Source organism: Argiope bruennichi, chromosome 10 (genome assembly GCF_947563725.1).
Source record: "Argiope bruennichi chromosome 10, qqArgBrue1.1, whole genome shotgun sequence".
NCBI lineage: Eukaryota > Metazoa > Arthropoda > Arachnida > Araneae > Araneidae > Argiope > Argiope bruennichi.
Genome location: NC_079160.1, coordinates 90,201,117 through 90,213,083, shown reverse-complemented (window position 1 = coordinate 90,213,083; position 11,967 = coordinate 90,201,117). Strand labels below are relative to the sequence as shown.

General features: G+C 26.5%; 1 long non-coding RNA gene across 1 annotated transcript; it reads left to right on the top strand.

Annotated features, from left to right (window-relative positions):
• Nucleotides 1-555: 555 nt before the first annotated feature.
• On the top strand, nucleotides 556-10,577 carry LOC129988415 (uncharacterized). Its single transcript, XR_008785649.1, has 2 exons — nucleotides 556-698; nucleotides 9,365-10,577. It is a non-coding gene; the product is annotated as an uncharacterized LOC129988415 (long non-coding RNA).
• The last annotated feature ends 1,390 nt before the right edge of the window (nucleotides 10,578-11,967 follow it).

Sequence of the window (11,967 nt, the reverse complement as noted above, 5' to 3'; positions counted from 1 at the left end):
ATATATAAAATATTTTTGATGCAATTACTTCAAAAACAAACATGAACAATTATAACAATTAAACAAATACAAAACATTAATAATTATTTATAATATTTAGTTACGTGTGAACCACAATAACTTGCGATGATGAGTTGCGTTACTCACAACCTGTTCCTACAAACGAATAATCTATTAATGGTTTGAGATGATTAAAACAGCTTCACTTCAAATCTAAATCATAAGTTCGGATCAATTTTTTTCAATTCTTCGCATGAATAACTATATTTTGATTTTGCCAAAAAACAGCTTACACGTGTAAAAATACAAAGTTTTGTTTCAAATTGTATAATCTTTCTGTCAATATGCTTCGGAGCATCCAGATCAAATTGTATAATCGTTTAGTCGTGTTTTAGAATCCGGATCCAAATTGTATAATCGTTTAGTCGATAAATTGGAAAATCCGGATCCTTCTATTGGAAAAAATTATCCATCCAGAGCCATTGGGTAAGAGCAATGCGTTGATTAGCAATAGACAAGAGATTCTTTCGAACAGATGTAAAAAAACAGGTGAGACATCTGGTAGCAAAGTATTAGAATGTATAAATTATTTTATCTTTCTATAATATAGATAAAGCTAAAGCAGCGGTTATTTTATAATTAGCGTATATAACATTTTTCATTTTTAATGTGGTAAACGTCTTGAATTTAATTGGCAAGTATGTCAATTTATCAATTATTTTTTTCAATTTAGCTATAATTTTTTTCCCTAAAATTTTACTTCCCTTCCTGTAAATCTATTGAAAATAATATATAAATGATATAATCGTTATAAAATTATTAATGTAGTAAATATAAATTAGTAATTAATAGTATTATAATTAAATTTAATTATTATTCATTATTATAACATTATCGTCAAAGGAGAGAATATTTTAAATAGGTTTTCACAGTTAATAAATCTATACTTTCAAAAATAACAAAAAGAGGTCTGATAATAACATATCAAATGTTGCAATTTAAACTTGCAACACATGCTGAACATATTGCATAATGTAATTTATTAGGATTTTATGTAACATTTAGGTATAAATACATGGTGGCATTGTATTTGTTGTTATTGTGAAATAATTACAATAAAAATCTGTGAAATGTTTTGAGCCACTGAATTTTTAACTGTATTGTCATATCTTCTAATTTCTATTCTGCAACACTAGAAGTTTCTTAGATTGCTCTCTTAAGGTAAATGAAAAATCACTTGCTGCTTTCAAAATCACTGTCCTTTGAAATCTGCTTAGGTATCACTATTAGTGTCATAAAAAGCAGCTTAAGAAACTTGCCAAATAAATGGATGATTTTTCACATTAACTGCTCTCTCTATAAATGTCTTACATAAACAACTTTTAAAGAAGAAACAATGGTTGCAGATGTTTGAAGTAAGAAAAAAATTAAGCAGCATGTTCTAAAATATAGTATATAAAATTTGGCAATATATGCAAACAGGAACCCCTGAAAATATTCATAGTATTTTTAAAGAAGCAATGCTATATTTCAAATTTAGACATATGGAATGTGAAATTGGAGTCAACTGCTCTTAAATGAAGAGAGGAAATACCAGTACCATTTTCATTCTCATTTTAAGAACATACCTATCATTAAAATAGGAATTATTGTTACATGATTCAAGTTGAAGGTAAAAAGCTAACATCTAGATTTTGCAGCTTATACTTTGGATTTAAGTCAATTAGATAAAATGACTTCTAAATATTTGAAATGTTGGAAACATTCAAAATTCTACTAATAAAAAAAAATTCTTATTTTTGACTTAATTTCCAGTCTTTCTGAGGAAAATTGGTGTTGATATTTCAATCTATGATAGTAAGAATGATCTAAAATTAAAATGTTGCTTATGTAAATGACTACCACTGACTCAAAGCAAATTACTCCCTTATTATTAAATAACTGAGATGGAGGGAAAAAATCACCTGCTTTCTGATTAAAATGTTTAATGATTGATATGGTGCTTTTGGTTAAATTTTATAGTTTGTGCAAAACAGAGTTCTGCTTGCACAAACTTTGATTGCACTCATGATAGATTTTAATCTTTACATTTTTTTTAAAGTAACTTTTTTTAAATTCTATTTTGTATAATGCAATAATATATCTAATATTTAAATTAATATAATAAAATAAAGTTTGCATTTATTGTATTAATGCAAACTATTAACAATTTAGTTATTATTCATTTAATTCTATTAACAATTTAGTTATTATTTATTTAAATTAATGTAATAGTTTTTATTTTATTCTAACATTCTTGAAATTATTTGTTTAGTTAGTTTAAAAGTATGCATTTTAATATTTAGTATGGGAGTTCGTTTTATGGAGTTCGGAATGTAAAATCGTTCATTATTCAAATGAACGATTTTCATGCATTTAGATAATTTAGAATATAAAAATAATATATTTAAAATTTATTTGATTCATTTAAATATGTTTATTTTAGTTTCTAAATATTTTACTGCATCTATTTGTGATGAATTTATTCATAATTTTTGTTACATTAATATTTTCTAAAAATATTATATTCTAAGAAAATCTTTATATTATCAAATCTAAATTGTCCTATAAGTAAACTTATTTCTTAATTCTTTTTAATACTGAAGTATCTACTGCTATATGTTTAATTATTTAACACATAGCAGAAGTTACTTCAGCATTATATGTTTATATGCTATATGTTTAGTTTTAGCTGCTATATCATATTTTTGCTTTTAAGTATATTATAAATTTTTATTAAATAATCGAAATTAAAATCTGAGGTTAAACATTTAAGATCAGAGGCAAACAACTAACCTTTGGGTAAGTTGGTAATAGATTTTGGATTTGGCTTACTAGATTATTATAATTGTTTGGCTTATTAGATAGCTTATTTTATTGCAGAAATTAGAGAAAAAAATAATTCAATAGACAAATTATTATCATCAATTTTTTTTTTTATAATAGCTCCTCTAGCTGTTGCTTGGAAAAGAAAACAAATAACCAAATAAAAGCTTTTAGGGGAAAAAGTAATTTTAGACATTTACAGTATCTTTATTAATGCGAATCGATGAAAAAATCTCTAAAAGTATTCAAAATTAATGGTTAAAAAGTGATTTTTGTACATATTGATAAAAAGTTTTCTATTTAAATGCCTCATTTCTTAAAAAAAAAAAAATTAACATTTGGACATTTTAAATGAGATATATTTCTTTTAACTTAATTTTCTTTATTTATGTAATTATTTAAAGATTGTGCTATTTTTTTTTATAATTTTAAATGCAGAAATTTTTAACTTTCTATCTAAATTTAGAGTTTTTCAATAGTGCATATTTAGATTAGAATTTTATGTTTAATTATTATATTTATATATTATGTATTTATTATAAAATATATTATGTATTATATTTATATGTCTTTTATTTATATATTATGTATATTTCCAATAATTTGCAAAATATTGGTGAAAAGGCTGTCTTTCTACTTATGTATTTATATATAATTTTCCATTTTTTTCACATTTTTAGATTTCTGGCAGTATTTATTATTTGATTAGAATTATAATATTTTGTATAGTAATTTTAAATTATGCAACTTTTAATAATTTTTTTTACCATTATATTATTCATTTTATCATTCTTATTTGAATTTTTAAAAAGCTTTAAATTTTGATTATGTGAAATAATTTTTTTATTTTGGTTTACTGTAGCCATTTTTACCATTTATTTTTGCGTTTACAATTCTAATAAATGCAATAATAAATGTTAAAATTTATTTGCTAATTATTGCCAATTAAAATTAATTTGCTAATCTTCGTTTAATTATGGGGGGAGGGGAGAATGCTGTTGAATAACAAATAACGATTGGATTTTATAAAGATGCTTCTTACTTCTTCATTTCTATCAATTTTTTAATTGTAAGTCATTTACTACAACAAATTTTAATCTCCATCATTATGACAGGAATGGTAGACGATGAAGAGAGCTAGTTAGGGGCGTGCTGATGCCTCGCATGCTAGTTCAGAGGATCGTCAAGAAAACGAATATTTTTCATTTGACTTTTTACAGCCAAGTGCTGCTAGATAGCAGGGAAAAAATTGGCTATGACGCTCTTTTTAAAATTAAATCAATAATTTTCTAAAAATGTTTATCCATTTAAGTATTTTAAAAAATTTATTTTGTAAAATTTTTCTGTATAAATAGGAAGCCTGTTTCATTTTTTTCAACTTTTAGCCTCATAAATGTCAATATTAGAATTAAGTGCTGGAGATGAAAATTTATATTGAAAATATATTTCCTTTTCAGATAAGGTGGCTTTTGGAAATATAACTGTATCTGGCTAAAATACATGTTTTTTTTAAATTTATATTTTATTTATTTATTTTGCTCATACGAAATAAAGCAACATCTATTTTATTTCATACAGATGAAAAATAATGTACATGGAAAAGTATTAATATTACAATTTTAACTCATTTTTGGGGTAAAAAAGTGTTTAAAAACATATACAATGGAAGGCTCATTCAATGAGAAGGAAGTACATTTGGATATTGAAATTTGAGTTCAGATAGATGATAATAATCTAATTATCCGAAGTTATGATAAAAAAATAATCAAATTCTCAAAAAACAAAACAAAAAAAACCGAGAAAGATTTCATGTGTAATGCATGTGGAAAGGCATTTTCACACAACTATCATTTTCTGATTCATTATCTTATTCATTCAAACGAAAAATATTTTCTGTGTGATGTGTGTTAAAAATTAATTTGTGATAAAAACTATTTGATTTGCAATCGCCGTTGCCATACCATTGAAAAATCTTTTTCATGTCGTTGTGCAAAAACGCATTTCTCAAAAAAATAAAAATAAAAAAGTATAAAAAATACTAATTAAATGCTTATTACCTAATCTGTATGTCAGAAACAATTTATACAAAGCTATAATTTAAATAAGCATTTTCTTACTCAGGCAAATAAGCAACCTTATTATTGTAGCTTATGCAATAAAGTATTTTCTCGAAAATGCCATTGAGGTGAAAACTACAGAACTCATAGGGATGAAAAACCATTTGTTTGCGATATGTTCACAAGGCCTTTTTTAGAAAACGTGTTCTGATTAAACATTATTATATTCATTCAAATTAAAATGTAACACCCAACATACTTTTTTTTTCTTTGCGAAAATTACTTATTTTTGCATTGTTTTATTTTTATGAATGTAAAATTTACAATGGAAAAAAATTAATATTTTAAAACATTTCTTGAGTCAAGCGCTATTGGTGAAAACAACCGTAATATTTCCCCTTTGCTGATAATGCTGTAAAAGTAAGAATGCTATTTTAATTTATTTGATGTTTGTCAGATAATAATGAAATTAATTTTGAAAACCTTCCTGTAAGAACTGTTATATGTAAAAAAATTGCTATTAGATTTAAATATATTATAAATTAATGAATTATATTATTATCATGTTTATAGCCTAAGAAATGGTTTTGTTTTGATAATGATATTCTGTAATTTTTCCCTGTGGAAATATAGCGATTTCAGTGAAAGTGTTATTATAAAGGATACCCATTTTCCACCGTGTGTGATTTTGATGAAGATTCTCTTATTTCTTCAAAACTCAATTTTTCCTTTGAAGCAGATATTTTTGATTACTTATGCCTTTAAAAAACATGTAAAATTTTTTAATAAAGGTTTATATTTTTTCATAGATACTTACTAGTATTTTTTGACTCCTGTCAATTTGTTCATGTTTCTGTTGTTTTGCTAATGTATTTTATTTTTGAAATTATCTTTGCATTGATTCGTATATTATGTTTCATCCACAGTGGAAATATACAGGTGGTTTTCTGGATTGGCATTGTGATGTTGAAATGAGTCAGGTTTCGAAGAAGGAAATAGAAAGACCCCGATTATCAAATAGGCAACTGCCTCTTAGATAATCGTTTGACTTGATAGCCCTCCCACAATTTAAAAAGGGCGGAAATTTGATTTTTTTTTTCAAAGTACTATTCGTTTCAAGGTCCGAGATAAGCATTTGATGGCATAATGCTTATCTCGGATAAGCAGGATGATTTTACATCGCAAAGGAGTAATGCGCAACAAGATGAGCATAAATATTTTACATAATGTTATTAAATATGACCAAAAAGCGGAAAACAGGCAATTAATGCTGTTAAAGCTGTTTATTAAATCACAATTCTAGGTTTAGATCCTAAATGTAAATAAAAATTGCTATAAAGTATTGCTAAAAAGTTAAAAAAAAATTGCTAAAAAGTTGCTATAAAGTAAAGTAAAGTATAAAGTATACGATTTTGCGGGTAAACCGCCATTATTACGCCTCTTAATATTGCAGATAATCCGAGTTCACTTTATTACTAAATATAAGTATCTTCATCTTTTTCCGATAGGCCATTTTGAAGCGTTATTGGTAGAAAGTGTCAGTACAACATGAATCATTAGGCATATGAACGCGCTGTTCAAATGTAAATATCACAAAATAAGAAAATAAATAAATAAATAAAATAAAAAATGAAATCTACTATTGCAAATTTCAAGTTATCATGTGAGAACATTATTATTTTTTAAGTTATTATTTGTTTTAATTAATTTAAGTCATTTACCAGTTTAAACCAGTTTGAAACAATCACGAGGCTTCTCTCTCTCTCTCTCTCTCTCTCTCTATATATATATATATAATGATAATTTTTTTAAACTTTCATTTTCATTTTTTCTAGCTGTCAAACAAAGTTTTGGAGCTCGATCGATTTAGAGATGGGGGGAAAAAAATCTAAATATCGACGCGTGTGTAAGCTGATAGTCTCATGATTGTTTCAAACCGTTTTAAACTTGTTAATGACTTAAATCAATTAAGACAATTCGTAAAAATGCAGAGAATGTATAATTTGGAAATTAAGTTGTAATTTTAGTTGGCGATAAATCGCCAAATGTGACAACCTCCTGCATTATTTTCTAATACCCCTATTTTAATTAGTTGAAATTATCCCTGAAACAACAATCTTTATTAATTAAACAAACAATATTTTAACTTGTTTGGTTTATTTTTTAAAAATGTTGCGCGAATTAGGCTATAACACTGTGATTGTGTAGGGAAATACTTACTACATTAGCAGAAGATAAATAATGGAAAAACTAAACTGTGAAAGCCAACTCCAAAATAAAACTGCATCAGCAGACGATAGATATTTCAAAAGCTATAGTGTGAAAGCTGACTCCAAAATAAATAAATAAAAAAGGGATAAATAGCCAATTTGTTGCCTTCTCATTTTGGGACTCCAAAAACCTCAAACGGAAACAATATCATGTTCTCACATGATAATGAAATCACTTTAATTATTATTTCTGCACTTCCGTGTAGCTATAGCTTTCTGTCATTTCGGATCAAACATCTCAATGCGGTTTCGTGTTTATTTTTGTGCTTTTTGTCTCCCCTATCTATTTGCACTCTGAATTTTGAATTATTTTGTAAAATTCAAATTACTGTTGACTGCAACTTCATTGACATTATGCGTCTCAGACGTTTCCATAGATATGACTTTCTCTTAATTAGAAAAGGGAATCGCAATTCTTCCTGTTAAATTTTAATATGAGGTTCTGTCTGTAAATTGCGAGATACAGTGGCTCAAAAAATGGAGAGTACACCTTACTTTTACTTAAAAAATACGACTTTCAATGTAAATAACGCATTGCCGGGAAGTGCAAACATGTTTTTATTTTTACACATAAAAAATAGCTTAATTTAGATTAAAAATAAAGAAAAATCAACAAAAAACATCTAAATAGAAAAATTTCAGAAACATTTTAAATAAACATATGCAGAATTTTGCCTCAAAAAATTGAGAATAAACCAATGAAATTTTTGCAATATCACGCATAGAAACAAAGTGTCATTAATTTGCAAGTCTTTTGGCTCTTATAATGGCCTCTAAACGTCATGATACCGATTCGACCCATTTTTGGTGGTATCTGAAGATATTTTATCCCATTCTGCTTCCAACACTTGTTTTAAATGGATTTTGTTTTTAATTTTGCGTTCTAGAACCACTTTTTCGAGTATGTCCCACGAATATTCAATGGCATTGATGTCGTTGTACTGTGGTAGTGTGTGTAACTGCTGTTTACAATGAAAAAGACACCATATTTTGACGTTACGTGCATTCTGTTTGGGGTCGTTGTCCTGCTGGAAAATGGAATTTCGATCTAAACCCAAATTTTTAGCATTTTCCTTCAGATTGTTGCGACCATATGGTTCATCCAACTTGTTACAGAAATTTCTCAAATCATAGGCAGAAATGTAAGTGCTGAAACTGTGCGAAATGTAATTAGACAAGTTGGATATCAAACTCGTATTATTAGAGATAAACCGTTCATCAGCTTGCAAACTCAGAAAAAGCATTTGAAGTTTCCAAAAACTCATCAATTGAAGACCAATAACCTTTGGAAAAAAGTTATATTTAGTAATGAAAGAAAACTCAACATTTTTGGCAGTGACAGCCATCGTACTGTATGGAGAAAGCCTAATAATACTTTGGATCCAAAAAACTTACGTCCTACAGTTAAACATGATGGTGACTCCGTCATGTTTTGAGGTTGCATGGCTTCATCCGGGGTAGGAAATTTAATTTTTATAGATGGCATTATAAACGATTTGGTTTACTTGGATATACTTCGCAGCAGTCTAAAGGAAAGTGCTAAAAATTTGGGTTTAGATGGAAATTTCATTTTTCAGTAGGACGACGACCCCAAACAGAATGCAATTTTTAAATATTTAAGAAATGAAAAAAATTTAACCTATTTTACAACAGTGCTTTTTATTGTTTTAATACTGTATTTGTATACACACATTTTTCAGTGAATATTAAATTCATTTGTATATGTGTGTACATATGCTATCGTTGTGCCATAATTAAGAGTACATTTTAAAAATTAAACGAATCAAACTTAAAACGCTATAGTGTTACAAAAAGTTTGAATCGTTGTTTATTTTTTCTGTATTAATGATCAAATTAAATCTTAATTTTTTGTAGTTTGCTTTATATCAAGAAACTCTTTTCTATTCTTTCAATTCAAAGGGGTATAGAATCTAGCTGTGCTTCATCAATCTGAATTAAAAAGAATATATTGATAGATAGTCAAAGAATTTATATTTCGCTTCTTTTTCATTTCTTTAATTCGTTTTGATTTATGACTATTCATTTAATAAGGAACTAAATAAATAAATAATTTAAAATTTCCAAACATTTTTTTATGCATTCAATTATTTTTAATATTTACTCCTTTAAAGTTTTTGAATTCAATTGCCAATCTATTTTTCTTCGTTTCAGTGTGAAAACTATCAAGACTAGGATAACAATCATTGCGAAGAGAAGTTGCAATGAAAATATATTTTCTTTTCCTGGTAAACTGGCATCCGGTAATTATCGTTTGCGATAAAGAACAAATTCGGCTACTTCGAAATGCAGTAGAACATTATGCTGATTGTACAGATGAAAAGCAGTCTTACTGGATAATTATTACTGATACTATTGGAATTCATTTTTAAGGGAAAAAGAAGAAGAATGTAAAGAAAGGATTCCATAACATAAAGAATGCAATCGTCTGTTAAAGAAGAGGAAACATCTTTTGTGACTGATATATGCTCCAAAGAAATTAAAGATGACATTCATATCCAGAATAATGATTCAAATATCAAAAGGTACACTACTCGTAAGAGTAAGAGGGCTTTTACTTGTGACGTTTGTGGCATAACATTTTCTGGTAAAGGTAATTTAATTCGACATTACCATACTCATACAAATCAAAAACCTTTTGTATGCAACATATGTAGTAGAGGTTTTAATGATAAAAGTAATTTATTTCGACATTATCGTATTCATACAAATGAAAAAATTTATTCTTGTGATATATGTAACAAAGAATTTTCTCAGAAATCTCATTTAAATTATCATCATCAGACTCATACAAATGAAAAATCTTTTGTTTGTGATTTCTGTGGTAAAGGATTTTCCCAGAAATCCAGTTTAAAGACGCATCTCCTTATACATACGAACGAAACACCGTATTCTTGTGATGTATGCAATAAAGCATTTTCTCAGAAACGCCTTTTAAACAAGCATTATCGTATTCATAAGAAAGTGAAGATTCATTATTGTGATGTATGCAATAAAACATTTTTTGAGAAACGTCGTTTAACCGCCCATTCTCGAATTCATACAGACGAAAAACCTTATTCTTGTGAATTATGCAGTAAAACATTTTCGCTGAAAAGTTATTTAAAACAACACATTCGTTATCATACTAAGGTGAAACCTTTCATTTGTCAAATATGTAATATGGCATTTTCTAAAAAAGGTAATCGTGATAGACATTATCAGGTACATAAGAATTCAAATTCATCCACATAATATTTAAAAATATCTTCCACCGAAAATCATATAGTTATATATAAATGTATTTTTATTTTACAAATACTTTTGTCTTTCAAAATTTGTGAAAACATCTTGCAAACTTATGAGTAAATAAAATCAAATTTATTTATATTTGCATATGATTTTTATTTTTGAAATTATTTCTTTGTTATTAAGTTCAGTCAACATGAAAAAAAAAGTTAAGTTTTCCTTACATTTTATTCATCATGCTGAAAGGTGATCAGAAAACAGTCAGGCCTGAAAATCGCCTTGCAATAAAGTGTAGTGTATTTGTCTTCAAAAATTGTCACTTTCGTGAGGGGATGAAAATAGAAATAAAGGGATAGGAATTATCACACTTTTCCAATATTCTAAATAGAATATTGGAAAGTTCCAATATTCTAATTAGAATATTGGAAAAACAGAAATTGGTTATGTAAATTAAAGAAGAAAAAAACGAATATTTATTCACAAAAACGTTACAAATGGAAAAAGTGCAAACATTTTTTTTTTTTTTTTTTTGCATGCATCAATACAAAGAAACAATATATCGGATACTCCTTTTTTTTTTTTTTTTTTTTGAAGTTGGATTGACTGGAAATCAATTTAATATAGATATTGAAATTTCCTGTTGTTTTTGGAAACTATTTGATCATCAAAAGCTCTTAGGCCAAAGGAAAGAAAATTTATTCTTCATCAAAAACATGGCATTTGAAGCAAAAGTCCTTCCAATGGTGAAATAAAGGCTGGCACAATATTCTTCTATTTTTCTTTTAATTCTTTTATGTTACTTAGTTTCTTTCTAATCATGTGATTTTTTTTTTTTTTTTTTTAAATCATGAAGTTTCATGAAGAAGAAGAAAGCAGCAGTCCAATAACTTTTGTAAATATTCTACTAGTGAAATTAATAGAGCATATTATTTTTCAATGGCTATATGTACAGAACTGTCGGAAAATTGTGCAATATAAACTTCGTAACTTCCTGGCTAATTGTATTGCAGTTTAATAAAGAATATTTAGTATTCGTTAATTAATATTAAATATTCTTTATTAATATTTATCGACATTTCTGGCATCTGAAATCGATGTATATAAATATACATTCTCTTTCTCTTCCGGGAATTCCGCTTTATTGTTTATATTTTAGGTTTTTTTTTTTAATTATGATTTTTTATATTCTCTTGTGAAATATTGTTTCTGTAATTATTGGTATTTTGGATATCAATTTTTAGATATCTATTTTTTAGTTACTTTTTAAAACTATAATTTGATTGTTTTTTTACTACTTCAGTTAATTGTTGTAAATAAATTTAAAGATAGAAAAAAGAAATTACTTGTAAATTGACTGCATTGCTTAATACACTTACTTTTTGTAAGTCTTCGGGCTTTATATATATTTGTGGTGCATTGATACCTGCAGTTCAGTAATAAATAAATATTTTTTACCATAATCTCTGTTTTCTGAGATATTGATTCATAATAATAACAAATAATAAAAACCATGGTTTCTTCTCTCTTCT